The sequence below is a fragment of a genome, unplaced genomic scaffold, assembly GCF_019419815.1.
Source record: "Pyrus x bretschneideri cultivar Hongxiangsu unplaced genomic scaffold, Pyrus_bretschneideri_v1 Contig29, whole genome shotgun sequence".
Taxonomy (NCBI): domain Eukaryota; kingdom Viridiplantae; phylum Streptophyta; class Magnoliopsida; order Rosales; family Rosaceae; genus Pyrus; species Pyrus x bretschneideri.
In genome coordinates, this window is record NW_025999601.1 from 589935 (window position 1) to 614221 (window position 24287).

Genomic DNA, 24287 nt, shown 5'->3' on the forward strand with positions numbered 1-24287 from the left:
AGCGTGTGGTGCGGGAGGTGAACAACACGTGAAGGACTGTGCCCTACTCTGGGCGGAAGCACTAACACCGGGGGTGCAGGTTATGAGCTTTCTAAGCATCTCTAATCACTATTGAATGCATATATGAAATAACGCTTACCTGGCACTTACCTGTGCCTCCACAGCACCATTATATATATATACATACACATAACTGAATTTATAAATAAACATAGATGCAACTAATCATGCATAACCACCAATTATATAAAAGAAACGGCATATAACGAATAAGCATTTATACTAATTTCTGGGAATTATATGTATATAGGTATATACGGAAAATCAAAAGCCCACTCACTGGTATATGGAAGGGTCGTAGCCCCCCTGCCTCGAGTGTGCACGCTCGTCCTCGGGATAGGAATCACCTATATGCGAATTAACTATAAAAACGTTAATTTTAAAGCACATAACCAACCGTTCAAAATAACTTCTCATACATTGCTCAAAATGGACAATTGAATATACCAACGTGCTCTACACAACCTCAGGAACACACCAGAATTTTTAGAAAAATTTTTCACCGCCGCACGCGCCGGCCAAGGCACGGCCACACGCTCCGGCCACCCGCAGGCACGTGTGGCGCACACGGACGGCGTCAACTGACGCCGTTAGGAATATTCCGTCAAAGTTGACAGATTCCGTTAACGGCGTCAGGAATATTCCGTCAGAATTGACGGAATATTCTGTCTCCTTCCCCGATCACGGCGCCGGAAACTGGAAAACCTGCAATCGACGTTTTCTCGCTCATTTTTCACATTTCTTGCACCAAAATCAACCTTAGAACTAGTAGAACATGTCCCAACAAGTTTTAAGGCCTAAAACCATAAGATTATACCTGTCCAAAAACTCCACAACCGGCCAACTCGAACCAGGCTATTCCTACGTCCAATCTCGTCCAACGATGTACTCCCAAGCTCCTAGGAACTTCACAAAGACATCTAAGAGCTTCAAAAGTCCAAAAACAAGCTAGAATAAATTTGCATGAACAGTGCTCAAAACGAAGCTTACGAAATCGACGTGAAAACGACTGGTTTCTCACCTGAAAATGGTACGTCTGTGCTCCTCACAGCCTCACGAGTTTGAAAGTGTCCTTGGTTTCTTCGATCTACCAGGTTTTGAGGAGTTTTGGGTGTAGTCCGTACATATATGGTGAAAAGGAAGGGGAAAGGGAGCACGGGAGAGAGAGAGACAGGGGAAAAGACTGAGAGAGGGATAGGGACAGTGAGGGTGTGTGTGTGATCCCCAAGCATGCCAACAAGGCACACAAATAACCAATAACACAAACAAACTAACTAGGGGCAAAATGGTCATTTCACATGTACGTTTCGATATTTTTCGGGACGGGATATCACAATAACAAACTAAACAAAATATATCTACGACAATAAAATATAAATTCTTAGTTTACCAAATTACAAAAAAAAAAAAAAAAAAAGAAAGAAAAGAAAAGATTAAACTCATAGTTTCCATATTCTTACCTTGAATTGCAATCTTCTGAACTTAATGATATATTTTTATTCGCCACAGCACTTGTATAAAGAGACTTGGAATTTGAAAAAGAAAGAGACGGAGAGGAAGTTAGAGAGAGAGAATTGCATAGGAATGACGTGAAGGCTATAGGGTTAATGGTTGTTTTGGAGAAGAAGACAAGCCAAAAATAATTACACATGAAATACGTTCTTTTTTGTTGCTTGGGTTTTGTTTTTGTTTGTCTTGATTAAAAAATAAAAAAATAAAGGCCGGAAGGGCGATTACTAAATTGGAATGGGCCCGTCTTAAATATATTGGTATGGGCCAATTTTTTGGAAAAAGAAAAATTAATTTTAAAAAGGTATTAAAAGCAGGGTACGCGCCAGGGCTCAAAACACGAAACTTGAGGGAAGAAGCTTTGGGTGTTTTTCACTACGTTACTTGTCAGTTTGTAATATTCTTTCTACCTTTACTTATATAAGATATATCTATTAAGTACAAAAATTTCGGGCTCCCGACATCAGGAGTCCTAGGCGGGCGCCTCTTTTCGTTACTTTTAGAGCCGACCTAGTCGTATGACACAAGTATATTGCTATGATAATTTTATATGTCAATAACATAAAATCATGTGATAATTTCTTTTTACGTGTACTTGTGTTATTAACATAATACGCCATCATAACAATGAACCTGTAGTATACAAATTCTTCTCCTATTTTTGTCCAAATATTCAAACAAAGAGTGTACTTGAGTTATTGTACGACACAAACGAAGAAGGGTATCTAAGTAATTTTCTACACAGATATTTCGCCATTTATGTGTTATTCTATGATTGGATTATTTTATTGTTTGTGTCCTTCTCATCTTAAACTAATCACTAATTGCAGATGAAGACTAAAAAAATTATTATAAAAATTGAATTAAAAAAATGGAACAATAAAAAAAAGGACACAATAAATAAAAGTAGAAAGTTTGACTCAACGAAGGGGATTAAACTATTGAGGGAAGGGACGTTGAAGGAAAGGTCAAGGAGCGTCCACGTCTCCCTACGCCCCCAAACCTCGTACACCTCTTTGCAGACAATAAAAAAATATACCCACTACGCAACCCTAAACCAATCAATTTTATTTCTTAAATTATTTCTACAATGTTCCAGAAATAATAGGTATAAATAAATAAAATAATGGTAATATTGACAAGGTACCTTTGTAGGGTAGTGGCATCATCGCGAACCATCCTCATCATGTTGCACTTTGAATATGTTTTTTTTTCTTTTCTTTTATGGCCCATGCATGGCGATTGGCTATTTGAATTACGCAAAGGTCAGGACACCGAGTGTGTTTTTTAGAGTGGGTTTAAGTATATCATACACAGGGTCGGAATCAGCATAAAATCACTGATTGTTCTTGACTTTAATAATTTTAAAAATTCCATATATGTTTGTCTGTGTATTGTATTTAATCATTATAAACAAATAAGACGAACTAAATTACAACATTTTTCTCTTACTTCTTTTATTTTCCCCTATAATATTTGTCTCTCTTTTATCTCTTTTTCTGTATGACTTGAACACCATGTGCTGAATGAAATACCTTAGTTGACAAGTTTTGACAATTTTGAACATTATTCCACAGTAATACTGCATCCACCTTCTCTCTACAAATAATAGTAATTGTCGATATGTTGGTATAAGCCTTTGGCATATGTTGGCAAAAATTCACAGGTGCTTACTAAGTGCTCGACGAACTATCCGAATGAAGCCTTTTGATTTGCTATGCCACTGATCATAGATTTATGGTTCGTGAATTTACATAAAACGAGTTCATTATTATTTCCATCGTGTCTATTAATTTCATCATAACGTCTTATTCGAAATCATAACCTATTTTTATTCAATCGATATGAAGCACTATCGAGTAGACCATAGCTCCAAATCAATCTCAAACAGTGAAACGCGGGTTGGAAGGCAGAAAAGGCTTGTTGCTTTCAGAATCTTGAAATGGAGTTAGATGCTTAGGATACCAATTTTATGATACTAGGGTCCTTTGTGTCCATAGTTCATGCAAGCTAATATCTATAATTGACAATTATACACGTGAACAATTGTCTTTTACTATTTATTTATTCTTGTTTTACTAAGTTTTTTATTTTAAATAGGTGGGGTATTCTCAAATATTCTAATTACGGAAAGAATGATTTGAATTTAAGTGTAAAAAAATAAGCACACTACTCTTACCAATTACTTAACCCACATATGCTATGTTATACCTAAGTTAAGTGCATCCATTATCGCTTATGATGAAGGGGAACATGCCCAATGAAGTTATATCTTATTCCCATTTGGGTGGTTGATTGGTTATGACTCTCTTGGGGTTCTAAAGGTGTCGCTTTGTACCTACCATCAAATGTGTTAGTTTTGCATCAAATTTAATTTAAGGGTTAGTTTTTTGACAATCCATGTGAAGAAAGCTAACATAAAATAGATTTTATGATTTAACAGATTAATGAACTCATAACCAAATTAAAAGTCGAGAATTTGAATCAAAAGATCACAAGTTAAGGGGTGAATTTTTAAATTTCTGTTGATAGTAAAAATACAAATTTTGTGAAACCCTCTCAAATCACGTGAGGTTGATTGTCGATATGATTATAGGTTTTACTTTCTCGTTGGACCATATTTTGTTATCAACCTAATGACTCAGAACGTGATACATGTCTAATGTGGTTTGCATTACCTTAATGAACCACGTAAAGTTGATTATACTAAATGTGAATGTGATTTTACAGTTTTACTTTATCGTCAAACCGTCTTTTAGCATCAATCTAATGACTTACAACATGATTCATATTTAATGTGGTTCGCATCAACGAGTATTATGAAAAGGAAATGAATTATTCTAATTTAAATAAATTTTTTGGAAATTAATAAGAAATTCAAATTTAAAACATCTTACTATGTTACGAAGAAAAAATCAATCAACATTAGTAAGCAGAATTAGGACATGAAATAATTGAACCACATTATCCAATGTTTGCTTACTTTGGTGAAGGTCTAATGTCGGGAGCTTTATGTTGATGCGAATTGTAAAAGAAAGTTTCCCATAACTTTAGCTTCACTTTAATCATAATACAGATTCTTCTTCCCAGCTCGCACTCTTCAAGAATCAATCATTTCATGAAAAATATCCTATGTTTCCAAGCAACATCCACCGTCGGATCAGATCACAACGGACGGTGGCAAGCACTGCAAACAGCGAACACGTGGCCGATGGGAATGGTGAAACGACGGGAATATGGGTACAGTTTTGGACCAAATTGGAAGTATCAGGGTGACCGGGTGTAGCCGGTAAAAGAGTAGTCATCATTGTGGTGGGGCAGTGGTTGGTCGAATTTACCGGATTTAGAAAATAAGTTAAGAGAAATTTGAAGTTTTAACGTAAGAGGTTGCCTTAATGGAAAGTCTACTGCTAATTGTGCGACTGAATAAAGGTATTATTTATATTCTCACTCATTTTGTTTTTATTCTTACTTTATTTATTGCTTCTTTTGTATCTTTCTTCTGCCACGCTTTGTGCTTTCTTGTCAATTCTCTTGAACTAATTAAAAAGAAAAAAACACACTACAAAATGATTCACCCAGTCTCTTTTTCTTTTTCTTTTTTAACTTTTTCTTTTAAATAAAAATAAATAAAAAACTAATGAAAAAAGCTTGAAAGCTTTGAGTTTTAACGATAAGGACAAAATAAAGGGTAACGTGAATAGTACCATGATTGACTTTTTAGTGTAAAAAAGTAATTTTTAGTTAAAGTAAACAGTACCGCGGACTTTTCGTTAAAACTCCCTAAAAATAAAGGATTAAGTACCTAAAAATCTCTAACGTTTTAGTGTCATTCCAAATTGGTATCTACCTTTTAAAACATTTCAAATAAATATATAACCTATTGAAAATGTCATATTCATTAAACCCCAGTTAAACTAACTGACCTTACTTTATCTCCAGAATCAATACAAGGTCATTAAAATATAGCCTTCACCAACTAACAGTCACCACCACCCTACTAGACCATCACCTTTAAACTCAAAGCAAAACCACCACCTCCTCTGTACAACTCAAGCCGCCAACATCGAGAAGAAGGTCATGGAGGTTGTTGAAATAGTATGGACTGCTATGATGCGGCCACCACTATCTTCATTGCCCACAAAAAAGAATCGGAAGCTTTACAAGCTGAAAATCGGCGAATGAGGAAAACACATGAGTAGAAACAAGTTCCTTTAAATTCTTAACCTTCTTCTTTGTTAAGAGATTGCCCTCCTAATGTAATTTTAATTTGGGCGCATTTTCAATTCAATTCACACTCATTTGATCATTAGGTTCCATATTATATAATTTCTGTTAGAAATTTAGATTTTGAGACAACTAATATTAATATTGTCCATGATATATCCAGTTGGTGGGGTTTCAATATAATCTATATTTGAAAAATTAACTACAACTTAAAGGATATGACATTTTTAATAGGTTGGGTACTTATTTGAAATGTTTAAAAAGGTTTAGACCAATTTGGAATAACATTAAAAGTTTAGGTACTTAATTGATCCAAAAATAAAAAGGCAAGCCTAAGTTTTAGCAATTTTGATAAAGAATAATACTTTTATTCTCTCATTAGGTATGTGCTCATTTTTTCACTTACAAATTATGTATTTTCAGCGTAAAAATTAGTATTGTCGATTAATTTTTATTTTTATTGAATTTATGTATGAAACAAATCAAATGTGCGAGTACATAGTAATATATTTATGATGAACCGTCCATTCATTTGGTACATTTGGATGACTAAATGATCTCCAATTTGAATGATTTTTTTTGTAAGGATGATCTTCCAATGAAGATTAAGAGAATGAACTATTTCAATCATATGAAATTTGTATTGTGCAACAACACCATTAACTAGGGTAGAACATGTACATTGTTGTCATGAGGAATGCAAGTATTATCGTTTTAACTAATCCTTTATTAAAATGGATCTACTTTTTTCCTTGTTGTTATTAAACACAAACCACTCAAATACACTTATATGCGCAGAGTTGCACGTAGAAGTGTAATTGAGTGGTCTATGTTTAATAACTTTAACATGATCATAAGCAATATCAGACATTAATGTTGTGAATGAATTCCACTTCACGATATAAGGGACAATGAATACACTTATAAGTAAATCGTACTACAAGAAAACATGGCATAGGTGGTGACAGATATTCGTCACATAAACAAGAAGATTCGTCACATTTGACTATATGTGACGAAATTCTAGCATCACTTATAGTCCATGATGAATTTTATTTTCGCCCCATTTTTTCAGTATACATGACACAACATTTGTCACTTAATAACAATATGTGTGACAAATTATACATCACAAATTAACCATATGTGTGACGAATTATGTCACTTAATAACAATATGTGTGACAAATTATACATCATCAAATACAAAATTACGTGACCCATTTTTTCATCTGGTATCAAGTTTATAAGTGATGATTTTGTAATCATTCAATAATCATATTGTGACGCTAAAAAGATTTTGTAACCAACAAATGATTTTGTAACCAGATGATATAGTTTACACTAAGTCACGCTGAAAAGGTCACATATTCCTTTGATATGTGGCGCAACTTACATCACATATGTTTAAATCAAATACCTTTTTAGAAATAATAACGACGAACTAATTGTTTTTCTTGTTTCGTAATCTAGAATTGCAGTTCATAACAATTATAAGGTAATACTTCACATTTTCATTAATCAACAATTAAATCACATAAGTCGAATACATTCACCAAATGTACATCCCAAAAGTTAAAGTCATGGTGACCTCTTTCAAAAGAGAAGTTTAAAAGAGCTTGAGGTGCCTAACAAACGACAACTTGAGGTACCAACAAAAGAGAAGTCTAAGCTAGAATAATCAAGAGTAGTAACACCTATATATAGACATCTTGGGTACTAACAAATGACAAGTCCAAGGCACATTTAGGTGCTAATTAACAAAAGAGGTGTTCCATGTGCTAACAAAAGAGGTGTACCATGTGCATACTTGAAACTAACCGCAAAAGACACAATATGGACGTCATTCCTTTTCCAAATCATGTTCTTTGAGCGCAGGATAAGTATTTTTACCCTCTGAAATATCACCATCAGATTTTGTAGAGTTGTTGGTCTTCTCCTGACTTGCAACAATAAATGCCTTGATTTTTGGGAACAAATTTTCATCATCATTACGTAAATCTAATCGAGCTCTCAATTGTTCATTCTCATGTTGCAATTTGAGGAAACCATCTGACAGAAGCTTGATCTGAGATCTCAAATTAGTTCACTCGGAACTTAATGTCATAGAAGAAATGCAATCAGAGGTATCCATACGAGGAAAAACATCTACACCATTAACTAATTTTCCCTTCCTCCCGAGGTTGTCAACCATGATTCCAAACTCATCATTCAATGGCACATGTACGGAATCTGATGGTGTACTTTTCAGGTACTTCTTGGATCAGTTTTTCCCTCATTTCATCCTTCATTTTCTTCATGTTATCCTTTCATAATTAAATAGAAACAATTTAGTTTCTTTCATTCCAAACATTTCAGCTGTAATATGCTTAAGAAAACACAACTTGACCACTTGTATGTTATCCTTATCTGATGCAGAAGCAAATCTCCATGCAAAACATGTATGTAAACATGATTTGTAGTTTCTATTTGACTATGGATTATATTGGACTAGGCACATATAATGTTTTTCTCAACAAGTAACAGACGCAAAGTTAGCATAAGATATATTGGTGGGACAAACAAGTAGTAACGTGTCAATTTTGCATGTTCATTTCAACCGTGTTTCTTAAGTTGTATCTTTTCAATTGTAAAATTTTAATCTCCAATGCATTTGAAATGACAAAAAATTAGTGGCCCATGAATGACTTACATATTGTTCTCGAGCAACATCTCATCCACTAGCCGTTCTTGTCTTTGTGAAGAGCACCCCAATTGTCAATCACTGCTAATGAATCTCGTTTTTATTTAATGATGAAGATACAAACATGAGAGTGCATAATGAGTATTATAAGTACTTTAGTTTCATTACCTTGTGAACTGTCCTAGCATGTTGGATGAATGGCCTTGCTCCTCCCTTGTGGTGATACTTCAGTTTCTTCCTATTATTACCATTTTGCTTTGAAAGCTCCTACATTACACAAGTGGTTAATAACAAGCAAAAGAAGAGTTAGTATTGTAAAGGTGTACAATTTGGGAAGCTCCTACCTCCTAGACTTATACATATTCATATATTTGAGTTGTACATATTTGTTCGAATGCAATAGAATACCACTATCTAATATCATCTCTAATCAATTAGAATCTAATTTTCATAAGCACTATATCCAATGATTTTTGCTCTCGTTCTCTTGTAGTCGTTCTCAAATTTTACCAACCTGAAATGTAGAACAAAAGAAATGAATAGCTTAATAAATGCAAACAAGCTCTGCATTCGATTATGCCTAATACCAATAAAATACATGTAAAAGCTTATGAAGAAGTAAAGCTTATTTATCAGCGAATAAGCTCTGCATTATATACATGTAAAAGCTAGTGAAGAAGCAGAGCTTATTTATCAATAACATACATGTACAAGCTCTTCATAATATATATATATATATATATATATATATATTATAAGCTCACCAGTGAAGAAGCATAGCTTATTTATCACAAGCCTGCATTCGATTATTTATCACAAGCTCATATATATTAATACCAACAAATACATGGAAAAGTTAATATATGCTTATATATTAACTTTTAGTATAAAAAATCTAATAATAATAAAAAATAAATAAACACTATTCTATGCTGATTCCATTTATTACAAAATCAACTTGTGATAAAAAAATAAAATTGTTGTTCAACAATATAAGAAAAAGTTGGCATCTAACTTGGACATATATTAGAAAATGATGTATAGAATGCATACAAAAAAGTGGGTAGTAGTGTAAACATTATCGCATAGCTAGTCCCAGTGACTCTTAGGTCTCCCATTCCATATCCAATCATTTGGCAGATTAGCTCGTCCTCTTGTAGGTGTTCCACATGACAAGTAGTACTTATACAACCGGTGCCTAAACAAAAAGTACAACTTCGCCTTCTTCTTATCAACATATTCAATTATCTTTGGATGAGATAAGTCCACCACAAATAATACCTATATTATCAAGCATAAATATATAAAAGTGAGTGCTTGAAATTATTATGAATAAACTAAATTAAAATCAAATCAAACTCACAAGCAACTTATTTTGCAATGTCCTCTTTTCTGAAGATGGGACCTTCATCCATTTCTTGTAGCAAACTAGCGAGTGAGTCCAAACAATATTCCCTATCTCGGTAGTGAAAAAGCCTGAAACTACCAAATCACTTGGAACTTGAAGTTTGAAATCAAATATGGCTGGCATCTTCTTCCCATTATTCGCCTCCAAAATATCATGGAGGCCTTTCCCACATGACTTTCCACATGTCATCTTTTTGGCTTTAAAGTTAAAATCTGTCTCTAAAAATTAAAAAAAGAATATATGCATTTGATTAATTTTATAACTTGTTTAAAACCGCATTAAAAGATCAACTCCTAAATAAAAATGTTGAAAGAATTGTAAGTAGCCTTTCTCAAATACCTAAGTTCATGTCTGCTGGCTCTTCCAGTGAAGAAGCAGGTGGTGGAGGAGGTGGTGGTGGCGGAGGTGGTAGTTGTGAAGGTGGCGGAGAAGGTGGTGGTGGCGGAGGCGGAGGTGGGGCATCCCTCACCCGTTTCACCCTTTTTCCTCGTTGAGTAGGAGTTGTCATCTAATAAATTAAAAAAACAAAAAATATGTAACAGACTAACATCATAAATAAATCATTACAACCATATAATAATAAACATTAATTTGTTATAAATAATATGACTATTAGTAAATATATAAGCAAATAGACTATTGGAGAATATAAATATTGATTTATAATGTACAGATCTCATCATAATCATCAATCACTATTTGTGTCACAAGTTGCAAACCCTTCCTCCATCTCCTCCTCCTCCTCCTCCTCTTCCTCCTCATCCTCCTCCCTCTTATCCCTCTCCCCTTCCTTCTCTAGCCCTAACATTGTTCGCACCTCTTTGTCATTAACATCAAAAGATTCAGAATCAACATCATCTGTAGATAATTCAATATTTAACGTCATCATCATCATTCAGGATTGGTCTGATGAAAATTTCATTTTCATCTACATAATCATCACTGTCTTCATCATTATCATGGTCCACATTATCATCATCTTTCTCAGGGACATCCCAAACGTGCTTATGTTGAATCTTCTGCATAACTTTCCAAGGATGGTCCAACTTTAAGCCCTTAATGTCAAATACTTGATGTGCTTGTCTAGCTAGCACATATGGATCACTATCGTACCACCGATTATTTACATTGACTGATGTAAAATGATAATCCTGAATAAATCTTTTTCCTCTGGTATCTATATTGTACCATTGACATTTGAAAAGAATCACCTTATAACCTCTTATAAATTGTACTTTAATGACATTAATTAATTTGCCATAGAAGTTACATGGTTCACCGTTGTGCCACCCTGGTGTCATTAACCCACTGTTCTGCGTTGTATGATTTTGATCAACTTGTGTGACCAAATAGCGAATGCCGTACACAATACATCCTATGTATTAGATAGTACGTTGATCCAGACCTTGGGCTAATGAAAAAATTTATTCACTCACCAATCTAGGTTCTTGATAATACAATGACGTGGCCCGTTGCCTAAACTATTCAGGAAACAACTGTTTATGTCTCAGTTGTACATTGACATGATTATCTCTTTCCGAAATCTAGATATGCTCACTGCATATATATATATATATATATATATATATATATATATATATAAGTTGTAGAATTATAAATATTTCTATTAGACGATATGGGGTGACTGATGTTGCTAGATTTTATGTTTCCGTTTTCCATGGGATTCTCTATTAAGTCAAGATTGACATCTAGATGACTTGTTGATAGTTATGTGCCAGCTACTTGTTGCACTTCCTTAATTTAAGAAGTGATAAATTTAGGGTTTACCGGGTTAGTAGGATTTGCGAAGGTAGGGTTGCTTGTAACCTTCTACCTCATTATATATCTGCCTTTGTACATTCAATCAATCTATGAAAAATACATTCAAACAAACTTAAAATTTCCACAATTTCAATATATGTAAAACCATTACTATCACATACCTCTTGAAGTCTTCTATTTCTTCACAATTGTCTAAGACATACCAATATGCCACTTCTATATGTTCCCTAGAAAGTTCAACCAATACATGAGCTCCAAATGGACGTGCTTTTTGTGTTTACACTGAGAGCAACACATTGGGATCACCACCGTCATCGTTTCTTTCTGGTCGAGTGAATGAAGTCTCAACATCACACAAATACATTGAGCAAAAAGTTGAGGACTCGTATGCCAAGTGTGCTTCCATAATAGAGCCTTCAAGGCGAGCTTTGTTACTTACAGATTTCTTGTACGAGCCCAACAATCTAGTAAATGAACAATTATCAATATATAGAAAGACACACTTAATGCAATTAAAGTAAACCTGATGGCATTTTACCTTTCTACAGGATACATCCATTGGTATTCGACTAGTCCTGCCAATTTTGCTTCACATGGGAAGTGCACTGTTAAGTGAACCATGGGAACAAAGAATGCAGGCGGGAATATTTTCTCTAGTTTGCACAATATGAGGATAATGTCTTCTTCCAACTTATCAAGATCAGAAACAATCAGTGTCTTTGCACATATTTGTTGGAAGAAACTTGACAGCTCAACAAGTGGGCCATATATCTACTTTTTCAAATGTTTTCTAACTCCCACTGGAAGCACACGTTGCATCAACACATGACAATCATGGCTCTTCAAACCTAACACATTCTCTTCATCCACACTCACTTTATGGAATATATTTGCTGCATAACCATTTGGAAATTTAATTGATTTCAACTAGTGTAAGAAATCTTTACACTCAAATGGCTTGAATACATACTGAGCCAAAGGCTTATCCAATATATTATGTGCATTTAGTTTCAAATGCAAACTTTCCCTGATATTCATGTCTTGTAAATCCATCCTCGCCTTAAGGGTATCCTTTGACTTCCCCGTATTCAGCAATGTCCTGATCAAATGATCAAATATATTCTTCTCAATATACATAACATCAAGATTATGACTAATCTTTAATTTGGACTAGTATTCCAACTCGAAAAAAATACTCTTCCTTGTCCAATTTAATTCTTCAACATTCCGCTTCCTCTTCCTATCTTTATTGCTATCATGTTTACCAAACTTACGGGGTCCAAGGTAATCAAATTGATCAAGTATATCATCGCCTGAGAATTCTCGTGGACGATGTCTCATCTCTCGATGACCATTAAACAGTTGAGTATTTTTGCGCTATGAATAATTCATAGGTAAATAGCGATGATGTCCAATATGACAATACTTACTTCTCAACTTGGTGAACGATCCATCCTCATTGCACATTGGACATGCCAACTTACCGTGAGTGCTCCAACCTGATAAATTTCCATAAGCGGGAAAATCATTAATGGTTCACATAACAGCTCCACGCAAATTAAATGTACTCTCAGTCATCTTATCATGAGTTTAAAAGCTATTTTCCCACAATTCCTTAAGCTCATCAACTAATGGGCGCAAATACACATCAATCTCATTTCCAGGTGCTTTTGGCCCAGGAATTAACAAGGTTAAAAAAGAGAATGGATTTTTCATGCATTTCCAATGGGGCAAATTATATGGAAATATAACAACTGGCCACATACTGTACGACTTACTTATATATGAAAATGGAGTAAACATGTCACTTGCAAGGCCCAATCTGACATTTCGTGGGTCTTAAGCAATATCATGGTACATTTGGTCAAATTATTTCCAAGTGATAGAGTCTGCTGGATGTCTCATTGTGTTCAGATCATTAACTATTTTTTCCTTGTGCCACCTCATTGGAACATTTTTCTTGGACATGAATAGCCTTTGTAGCCTGGGTTTAAGTGGAAAATATTGAAACACTTTTTTTGGAACATTTTTCTTTGCTCATAATGACTATCTTTATACCTTGGCTCATTACAAACTGGATATCTATCTTTCTTTTCATGTTCTTTATAGAGCAATACACAATCATAATAGCAAGCATGTATATTCTCACACCCCAATCCAAGACTTTTCAATATCTTCTTGCACTCACTGAACGATTCGGGAACACTGTTTAGTTTGGGACACATCTTATTCATCATTGCTAGCATCTTATCAATGCCCTTGTTTGTCATGTGATTATCAACTTTGTTGTGACAAAACTGTATATTGATTGCATCCAAGGTATAGCTCATTTTGAGCTTCACGAAGCAACATATCATAAGTATCAACATCTACCGTAAGAGCATTGGTCATATCTTTGCCCCACATGTTATCTTGGACCCCCATTGTATCATCATCCCATCATCATGCATTCTTCCAAATGCATCATCCATCATATTAAACATGTTGAATTATTGATCGGCTCGTTGTTCGTAAACATTGAAGACTCTACTTGCACTTGATTAATATGCTCACCATGATTTATCCATATATCATAATTCATATCCATACCAGAATTCAATAAATGGAGATGAACATCTTCAACTGAGTGAAAAAAAATGTTATGACAAACTTTACAAGGACAAAGTATCTGATTATTCTGGTTCACTTGGTGACAAGCAGCGTCAATGAATGATTAGACCCCTTCTCTATACTCAGAACTAAGGCGATTCCGACAACGAATCCATTGTCTATCCATAATGTCAAATCACTTCAATACTAGTATTAGGCGCAAACTTTGATATATTCTAATAGGTTGCCATAAAAATTTAAAAAAAAAATGTTAAGATAGGCATATAATATAGCAAAGATGAATGTCAATAAAACAAAGAAAGCAAAGATAGGCATACAATATAGCAAAGATGAATTTCATATAACTGGAAATTCAAGATCAGGAAGATGCTAAAACAAAGAAAGCAGACCATTAAGCATTTGCACCCATCTAACTACAATTTTTTTTTCTTTTTTAAAGCATGTCATTTAAGTATTCACACCCACATTGTAAACCCTAATTTAGAAATATATATCAACTGTAAGACTAAGTCTTAACTCCTCATCCAAAAGAAACTCTTAAGTTGTTACTCGGTCAACGGTTCTATGTTGGATAGGTTTTATATTTTTGAATATTTGTTTTTCAAAGATTATTGTGATTAGATTCCACCGTTTAATCTGGTGGTGATTTTGAATTTTGAATTGTAGCTTGTAAATAGGATTTTCAAAACCCTGATGTAATTTGTATTGAATTATAAATACATGGCACCCCTACATTATTAAGGGTATGCAAAACCATTGAAGAAAACCTTGTTCATTGTTTTTAGTTTCCTGTGAGTTTCTACTTTTATAATATTCTGTGATTCTCTAGTTCTTTATGGTACTTAGAGCCCTATAAGTCCAACGACAGAAGATAATTTTTTTTTTCTACCCATCATGTCCCAGATTAACCCCCCACCCGCAGTCCCTACTGCAAAAATGTCTTCCTACATGACTACTATTGTGAACCTCAAACTAGATAGGACCAACTATCTGCTGTGGTTAGCCCAGATTCTAGTCGTGATCTTATGGGCTACGTCGATGGCATCATCCTAAAATTTAATTAAACAATAAAAATAGAAAAATCTTCTACCCCAATAACATGAGTGAGATTTCTACTGCTGGGTTTCTCTGCATATACTCAGAATGCTCTATTCCACCAAAACAAATTCCATAACAAAGGTGGCCAACAGGGCCGACAAACCCAAATCCGAACAAGCTGGTTGTACCCACTCTTCTCCAGTTGATCTTTAACTCTTCATCTTCACCCTATACACGAAGACAAATAAGTTAGTCTATTATCATGGGAAACTAATTAACAACATATTTGATAGCAACGTCTTGCAGGCATGCATTTGATCATTTAATATAAAACAAAATGTTAAGAAATTCCAAAACTTCTACGTTATATTCTCTCATATATGTAGCCTAATATTGGGGGCTCTGCACAAGGTGTTATGTTTAACAGCTTTTTCAGAAAGTGTTTGGTACATTTACAACAGAAAAATCATTTAAAAACATTACCAAAACATGTCATGTTTCTCTAAACTAAGAAAAAGATACACTATGAACAAGTAGTTTGATATCCTCTCCAAAATATGTGATCCTCCAAATCATGAGATAAAGAAAATGCAGCTACCAAACCTTTTCCCTAAACATGGAGAAAGACTTAAATGGAACAAGTTCACTGCCACTTACACATGGATTTGTATTATTGAAACCATGCGACAATGAACCTACTCAATGTAGGTTGCTCACAAGGAACCACATCCGCTTAGTGACACATTGACCCCATTATTAAGCAATAGATCCGACACTTCTTAAAGATTAAAAAAACAACAAGCATAATGAAAGTCTTTCAAAAATCCCATGGCAACAATTCAATAAACAATGACAGATGAAATAAACAAATACAGAGGTCATCCCAAGCATGAAAGCAATTCCACAAACACAGACACATAAACACAAGAACAAGAGCTAAAGAAGAAAGCAACCATTCTTCAAACAATGAAACGAGATATTTCAAAGTTTTTGCAAGACACAAAAGAAACTAAATAGGTGTTCCCCTGCATTTCTATAAACTGATGATATTTGTGTTTTCACATAATGCTCTTACATATTCTATAAGTTCTACCTGAAAAATACTCCACTCCCATCCCCATATTAACTTTAAAAGACAAATGTGTACTTGTGGAAATTTTAAGTTTGTTTGAATGTATTTTTCATAGATTGATTGAATGTACAAGGGGGGATATATAATGAGGTAGAAGGATACAAACAACCCTACCTTGGCAAATCCTACTAACCCGGTAAACCCTAAAGCTATCACTCCTTAAATTAAGGGAATGCAGCAAGTAGCTAGCACACAACTATCAAGTCATCTAGATGTCAATCTTCCTTAAATTAAGGGATTAGACTTACTAGAGAATCCCATGGAAAGAGGAAACATAAAATCTGGCAGCATCAGTCACCCCATATCGTCTAATAGTACTCATTAGCCGACAAAAATCATGCTCCATGTGCTAAATGCTCTCATAAATATCATTTTACATTTCAAGAACATACCATCAGACTCTTCCCCAACAAAGTTCATCAATTGGTCAATCCCTCTTACTTAAACAGCACTTGAATAAGAAGATTCTTGTCTGTCCCGCACTAAGCGAAAAACCTACTCCATAACAATGCAAAAAAAAGAAAAAAAAACCTCTAAGACAATGCACCTAATATCAAGTAAGGACCTATATATATAGTACTGCTTAAAAATTAAACTTGCGTTGTGCTGATATTTCAAAAATTTGTTCATCGTAACTTGTAAACATAGATAAAGTATCATTATCAACTTAACTAAAAAGTAGATTCAAAAACTACTAAATATATGACCCTGTATCGCAGAACCCACTTTGATTGATTCATCCTTAATACCATCTGGCAAAGGCCATCCCAAGCATGAAAGTAATTCCACAAACACATACACATAAACACAAGAACAAGAGCTAAATTATCAAATGTAGGAGAAAACAAGAGAGACCCATCTGGGAAAACAGTGAATAACATAGACCCATTTAAGCAAAATTTCAAATTTTCGCAATTGAGACAAATTTACAAGAGAGAAATCAAGAAAAGTGCAGTAATTTCAAGAGATAGAGAGAGATTTGAGTACATTTTGAGAAGAAATTGGGAGAAAGGATAGCTGAGAAACTAGGTCTTCTTAAATCAAAGAGAGTAGAGTACAAGTGCAAGCAGCTGAGGTTTGAGGAAGGCAAAAGCGTGATGTAGTCATGGCCACCAACAATCCATCATTGGCAAAGTTGAGAGACTAAGAGACGAAGTGGGGTGGAAGTAGAATAGATGAGTTCTAATTGGGGCTTTATTTTTATGTTTTTTTATTTATTTTTTTTATTTTTTCCCTCTGCCTTTAGTAAAAATATTGGTGATGAATTGACTTTTCTCACATACCTAGGTCACCTAATCTTAGGTTATGTGAAGAACCCAATCTTTTCGTCACCTAGTGAAAACAATTGGGCGGCAAAATTTGGCGCCAAAAATTTGTGAGGAATTTAGGCTTGCTATGTGATGAACAACATTCCAAAATTGTTTTGTATCCCACAGTAGTATGTATGTGACGCTTTTTTTTAATTCCTCACCTATTATACTAAAATGTGATGAATTTATAGGCATCGCATAAAATGTCGTCACCTAATTCATGTTTTCTTGTAGTGTCGGATTATTTCCCAAATTTCCAATTGGTCTTATGGTGGAATCACAACTTTTTCTAATTTATATAAAACCTTGTGTTAATGCACACAATTTATTCAAACGAACGGTTAGACCAACTATCTTTTTCTAAGTTGAAAACTAGAAATTCATTTTCTCATCCAATACAAAAACGCAATGGAGATAAATCTAATTTATTGCACATGTTAGAGTTGTAACCTAGTACTCATGAGAAAAAATAAAGGTATAGTTTAGTTGCGGTTTCGTCCATAACTGTTATAGGCTTACCTTATGCATTTTAGGTTTTAGATGAAGTCCCTCTTCACATAAATAACATAATAATAAAAGAGATGTAATAATATCAATAAAGACTCAAACCACTATCTTACTTTCATTTACACCACCAATTTAATTATTGAAATTTGCTTATGGGTGTCAACAAAAAAAAAAATGCTTATGGGTGCATTCTAGAATTTTTAAAAAATATGAGTACATTTATATAATAAAATTTGGGTACATTTTACCTATAAAAAAATTGGTACATTTATACAAAAATGTATATACATTTCACATACAAAAAGTTGGTACATTTTATACAAAAAAAGGGGCACGTTTTATATAAATTAAATAGGTACATTTTATATATATAAAAAAAAAAACCAGAGATATATATATATATATATATATATTATATATATATATATATAAACCAATGGGTACGTTTTAGATTAAAAATAAATCAATAGATTGTACATTAAAAAATGGGTACATTTTACGTAAATAGAATGGTACTTACAAAACAAAACAAAAAATTGGTACATTTTGCATGTAACAAAGTGGTAATTTTTAATAAAAATGGATATTTTAGAAATAAATTAGAGTGTTATTAGACCCACTCCAGTGTCTTATTTTCTCACCCACATTATAATCCCACCCACCAAAGAAAATTAAAAAAGTAAAATATTATTTCCCCACCGACCATTATTCCCAAAATAACCATAATATTTTTTTTTTAAATAACTCTAATATATCTTTGAATAATATTATAAATAAATAAATAAAAATAGAAAAAAAAATGAAAGAAAATGCAAGACCTAAGACCTAGATATTCATCATCTCCTTCACACCTAATGCCACCCTGCAAAAACCCCGGATCCCTAAACCACTCTTCTTCCTCCTTTTTTGTCAAAACCGCAAATTTCACACCCAATTCTCTTTTTTCTCCATTGAAGTTTCTCACCTTCATCTAGCACACGCCCATTCCTTCCTCCAACCTTTCCGTCGATTCTAACCCAAATCTTTCTCAACCTCTTTCCACCAAAGATATCACACCCCACCCACCATTATTTATTTATTATTTTAAATTATTTTTTGTTTTTTCAAAATTTTAGTACTGAATTAAATAGGGGTTTAAGAGTCTTCTTTTAAAATGATAAATATGTTATTAACATTTTCATTAAATGGTGGGTGGGGAAATAAGACACCGAGGTGGGAATATCACCACTCATAAATTATGGGTACAAATAAAAGGTTAAAAAATTATGAATACAAATAAAAGGAATGGTACTTACAAAACAAAAAAAATTGGTACATTTTTAAATAAAAATGGATACATTAGAAAAAAATTATGGGTACAAATAAAAGGTTAAAAAAATATGAATACAAATAAAAGTTTAAAAATATGGGAACAAATTAAAACCAAAAAGAAAATTGGTACAATTTAAAAAAAAAAAAGGTTGCAAATTAAAAATGGGTACAAACTAAAAATAAAAATATATGATACAAAGTTTAGCGATAACTATAAATATATCAAAAGTAACATTTCTAACACTAAATGAATATATTTAGAAAACACAATTTAATTGAAAAGAAAAAAAATTTAATTATCTTAACATGTAATTATTTTATAATTGAAATAATTAATAACCTTATTAAAATGTAAGGACCTTGATTAAAAATTGAAAATAAATAAGGTTTTAATTAATTAAGTAGAAAAAATAGGAATAGAAACTTAATTTTTCCAAAAATAAAACAAGGGATAAAGATGCAGTAAAATTTAAAACCTAAACCCTTAAACCATATTTATATTGTGTCATGTGACCTAATTATTCGTCGACGCTGACAGTCTAACACCATGGGGTGTGAATATGTGGTGCAATATTAAACTCAGCATCATGGAAAATGGGACTACGTAGCAAACAAAAGTTTAACGCACGTGATCAAATACGTGTTTACTTTGATATATGGATAGGCATTACCGCATTAGGGACTCACGCAACATATTTTCAGATAAAAAGGAAAGAAAAAAAAGACAAATTTATGTGTTTGTGTTGGTTGAAATCATTAGGTCATAAAAGGTGTTCACATGCACTTTGAATCTTCTGCTTTTTTAAGGTATAAAATCGTCAAATCTTTTACGAAAAAGGGGAAACTGTGAAGCAAAAACATGATCTTATTAGTTACTTAATCTTGGATTAATCGAACTCTCCCGAGATATCTAGATTTTGATGTTTCCTGTATCATTAGGTAGGTACCGTCTGCGATGTGAGTAACTGTATGGTTTCCTGAGCAACGTGGTCATTTATTATCCTAAGAAACTTTGAATATTATATGTAATTTTTCTAGTGCTTCTTGTTGAGTCCATCTCTTTGTTTCTTCTTTTCTTCGATCTGATCCGTCGGTGTCTAACATGATTTGTTAGGTAAAGAAAAATTTTCAGATTTTTTTCTTAATGTTATTTTAGTGTAAACGTTTAGGTTTCGTGAGAAAAGAGATAGATAAAACATGAAATATAATCGATACAGTGAGTTGTATTGACAGCTAAAATATTTAATATTACTGCTAAAACTAATATATAGGACAATTAATATCTTATTTATAGGTTGAAAAGTTTCAACAAAGTTTTAACCAGGCCAGATCCCACATGTACGATATTCTTATGTACCTACATCAAGAAATATCTTAACTCTTTTATAAAGCTACACTTGATAGAAAAAACAAAGTAAATAGCTAGATAATTGGTGATATCCTTGTAAATAGATGCCACAATAACTTTTCAAGGATACAATTTACACAAAACAAGTAAGAAAATGATTAATGCAGTAATACCACTAATATATATATATATATATATATAAACAAAAGAAAAAAAAACTTATTAATTACTATCAGTGTTAATCTCCTGTGTCAACTTTCTTTTTCAATTCATATAAAATTTGGTGTTAACCACAAAAACTCTCACATTTATTCGAACAAACGGTTGAACCAACTATTTTTTCAAGTTGAAAACTAGAAAAACTCTCTTATTTATTTTCTCATCCAATGTTAGAGTTCTAACCTAGGATTCACGAGGATTCGCATGCACTTCGAATCTTCTTCTTTTTTAAGGTAATAAAATCATTCTTAATTTACGAAAAGGCGAAAAGGTTAATCTTCAACTAATCGAACTGTCCCTCGAGATCTTAGATGTGATGTTTCCTAAATAATATATGCTAATTCTGTGGAGGCAATTAGGTATGGTTTCCTAAGCAACGTGGTCATTTGTTTTCCTCAGAAACTTTGAATATTATATGTAATTTTTCTAGTGCTTTCTATTGAGTCCATCTCTTTGTTTCTTCTTTTCTTCGATCTGATCTGTCGGTGTCTAACGTGATTTTGTTAGGTAAAGAAAATGTCGGGGTTCCATTCTTGAGGTCATCTTAGTGTAAACATTTAGGTTACGTGAATAGAGAGGTAATTATTGATGCGATAAAATAGCTAAGATAATTGATGATATCCTTGTAAATACCGATGCCACAACAACTCTTTCGTGGATACCCTATATTGAAAACAAGTAAGACAATGATTACACAATTCTTTTCCCTAAAAGTTATTTATCTATTGCAAGCGGAGAAAAGTAAAGGATTGGACAGATAGATAGAGTTTTTTTCTTTAACTCATTGCGTCTTGAGTTTAACTATTCCTTATCCTTACTCTAGTGTAAAATTAATGCAACAATATATATATATATACACACGTATATATATTAAAACAAAAAACCTTATTAGTTACTATCAATGTTTATCTCTCGTCACACTACTAACATATGAGATGGTTATCTTATGTAATTGCATTCGAAACAACGCTTGGTTACTAAAAGTTCAACGTGAAAACCTCTATAAATACAGACGTTCTCATAACGACATTTGTGTTCTATATTTCTTTGTATTAGTTTTTTTTCATATGCTAACCAACGCATTCCATTGTTCTATATTTCAGCTACTCTCTCGTCCGTAAAAGAGAGGGAAGGACAAAGAGAAGTCTTAAGAGAACTTACATGAAACAGGAAGAACTCAGGAATAAACATTTCCTATTCTCCAAGTGTACTTGGTCTCCGTTACCATAAACATATCTTCTCTGTTCAACTTTACACTTTTGTCTGCTCCACTCTAGCATGTCCAATGTGTTGGGTACCAGCAACGAGAAGGGTATTTTTGTAACAGCACACTGAACTCACTACACGCGTAACTATTCTAGATAGGAGAAATTTTTCTTTGTGCTCATAACATAAGTGATACACCACGTGTTATTATATAAGTGGTGGAAAATTTTATTTTTGTGTGATTAATTTTTTAATACAAGAATCTCACCACTTATATAAAAACACATGATGTATCACCCTATATTCCAAGCATATCGGAAAATCTCCCCCTATATAGAGAAAGAGATGCACGTGTTCTTCATGGTTGGTCTTTGGGTAGTAAAGGATATACTTGGAATTTCCAAGATCTTCCTATTTGTTTCTTATTTTTGCATTGAAATAATTTCAACCGTTGGATCATTCATTCACGGTGATAGATTTACATAGGATAATAAAAATGGTATTTGATTTGGTGATTGTTATACATCGTGTTCTCACCTAAACGGAAACTAGCAGATCAGTCGAAAAGAGTAGGGTCTCAGATCAACGCAAAGATTTCCCTTGCCCCACACGGGGGGTCCCACTACATTATTTGACCTGTCATTTTGTTGCATGTGTCGTCATCTTGCTTTTAAGATTAGAGATGAGAAACCCAAATTTAAATTACTTCAGGAGGGAAATCTCTTAACAAAGAAGATGATTAAGAATTCAGATAAAGTTTCAAGAAGTTTGTTTCTACTCATGTGATTTCCTCATTCACCTATTTTCGGCTCGTAAAGCTTCCAACTCTACTTTTGTGGGTGGTGAAGATGATGGTGGCCGCATCATGGCAGTCCATACCATTTTAGCAACCTCCATGACATTCTTCTCGATGTTGGCGACTTGAGTTGTAGGTGGAGTTGGTGGTTTTGAGTTAGGTTTGGAGATGACGGCCTAATGAGGGTGGTGGTAACTATTAGTTGGTGGAGGCTATGCTTCCATGATTTTTTATGGAGACAAAGTAAGCCTAGTTAGTCTAACAGATTTTTAACTAGGACTTAATGTATGACATTTTCAATAGGTTGGTACTTTTTTGGAATGTTTAAAAAGGTTGAAACTAATTTGGAATGATATTAAAACGTTGAAGAGTTTCAAGTACTTAATCTTAAAAAAAAATCAAATAACTTCTGCTGCACGATGTATGATGAACATATAGGATATAACGATGCCTAGGATCCTCAAAAAAAGGATCCATATGGGATCCAAATCTCAAGTTCAGGGTCATCGTGACAAAAGAGGATTCCAAGTGTCGGTTGAACTGGAATATCATATTTCCTTGTTGTAATTCACATGGATCATTTTTAAAACAAACGGAGGGTATTAGGAGAGAAACTAAACGATAATTGGGATGTTAATATGATACATTTTAACGTTTTGTATGGTAGATTGTGATTGGCAGGAAATGCCGCATCCTGTGTGAAAGTTATTCTCCAGTTACTTTCTTTCCGGATCTTTTTTTCTTTTATTTGTCACTTAACACTAAAGTTTAGTGATATTTATATTCATTGTTTGAAAATGTCAGATTTTAGGTTTGAATATCGTATATAGCAAGTTTGAACTGTTTATCTTTGTAGAACACTTTTTATATATCATATTTTGTCAAAAAAATATCTAACAAATCGAAATTATTTCGTCATCTAATAGTAAAATTTTTCAAATAAATATATGAATCCAATGTTTGATGAAACACTGGATTCATATTATTAATGAAATGACCAATTAAATAGTTTTCAACTTGATTAATTGTTTGCATGAATGACCTTGAAGAATGACCTCAAAGAGGAAGGGTAAGTAGGATTTTCTACTCAAAATTTTTCGTTACCAATTCATAAAATTTCATGTTTATGATCAGAATTGTTT

The 24287-nt window shown here is 33.3% G+C and overlaps 1 long non-coding RNA gene across 3 annotated transcripts; it reads right to left on the reverse strand.

Moving 5' to 3' along the window:
* Positions 1-347: 347 nt before the first annotated feature.
* LOC125479419 lies at positions 348-1468 on the reverse strand. Of its 3 annotated transcripts, none has more exons than XR_007259980.1 (3): positions 1082-1465; positions 878-987; positions 348-407 (listed from the first exon to the last, which is right to left on the reverse strand). It is a non-coding gene; the product is annotated as an uncharacterized LOC125479419 (long non-coding RNA). The 3 variants fall into 3 exon arrangements; XR_007259979.1 differs by having other exon boundaries at positions 363-422; XR_007259981.1 differs by lacking the exon at positions 348-407 and adding an exon at positions 532-765 and having other exon boundaries at positions 1082-1468.
* Positions 1469-24287: the final 22819 nt, after the last annotated feature.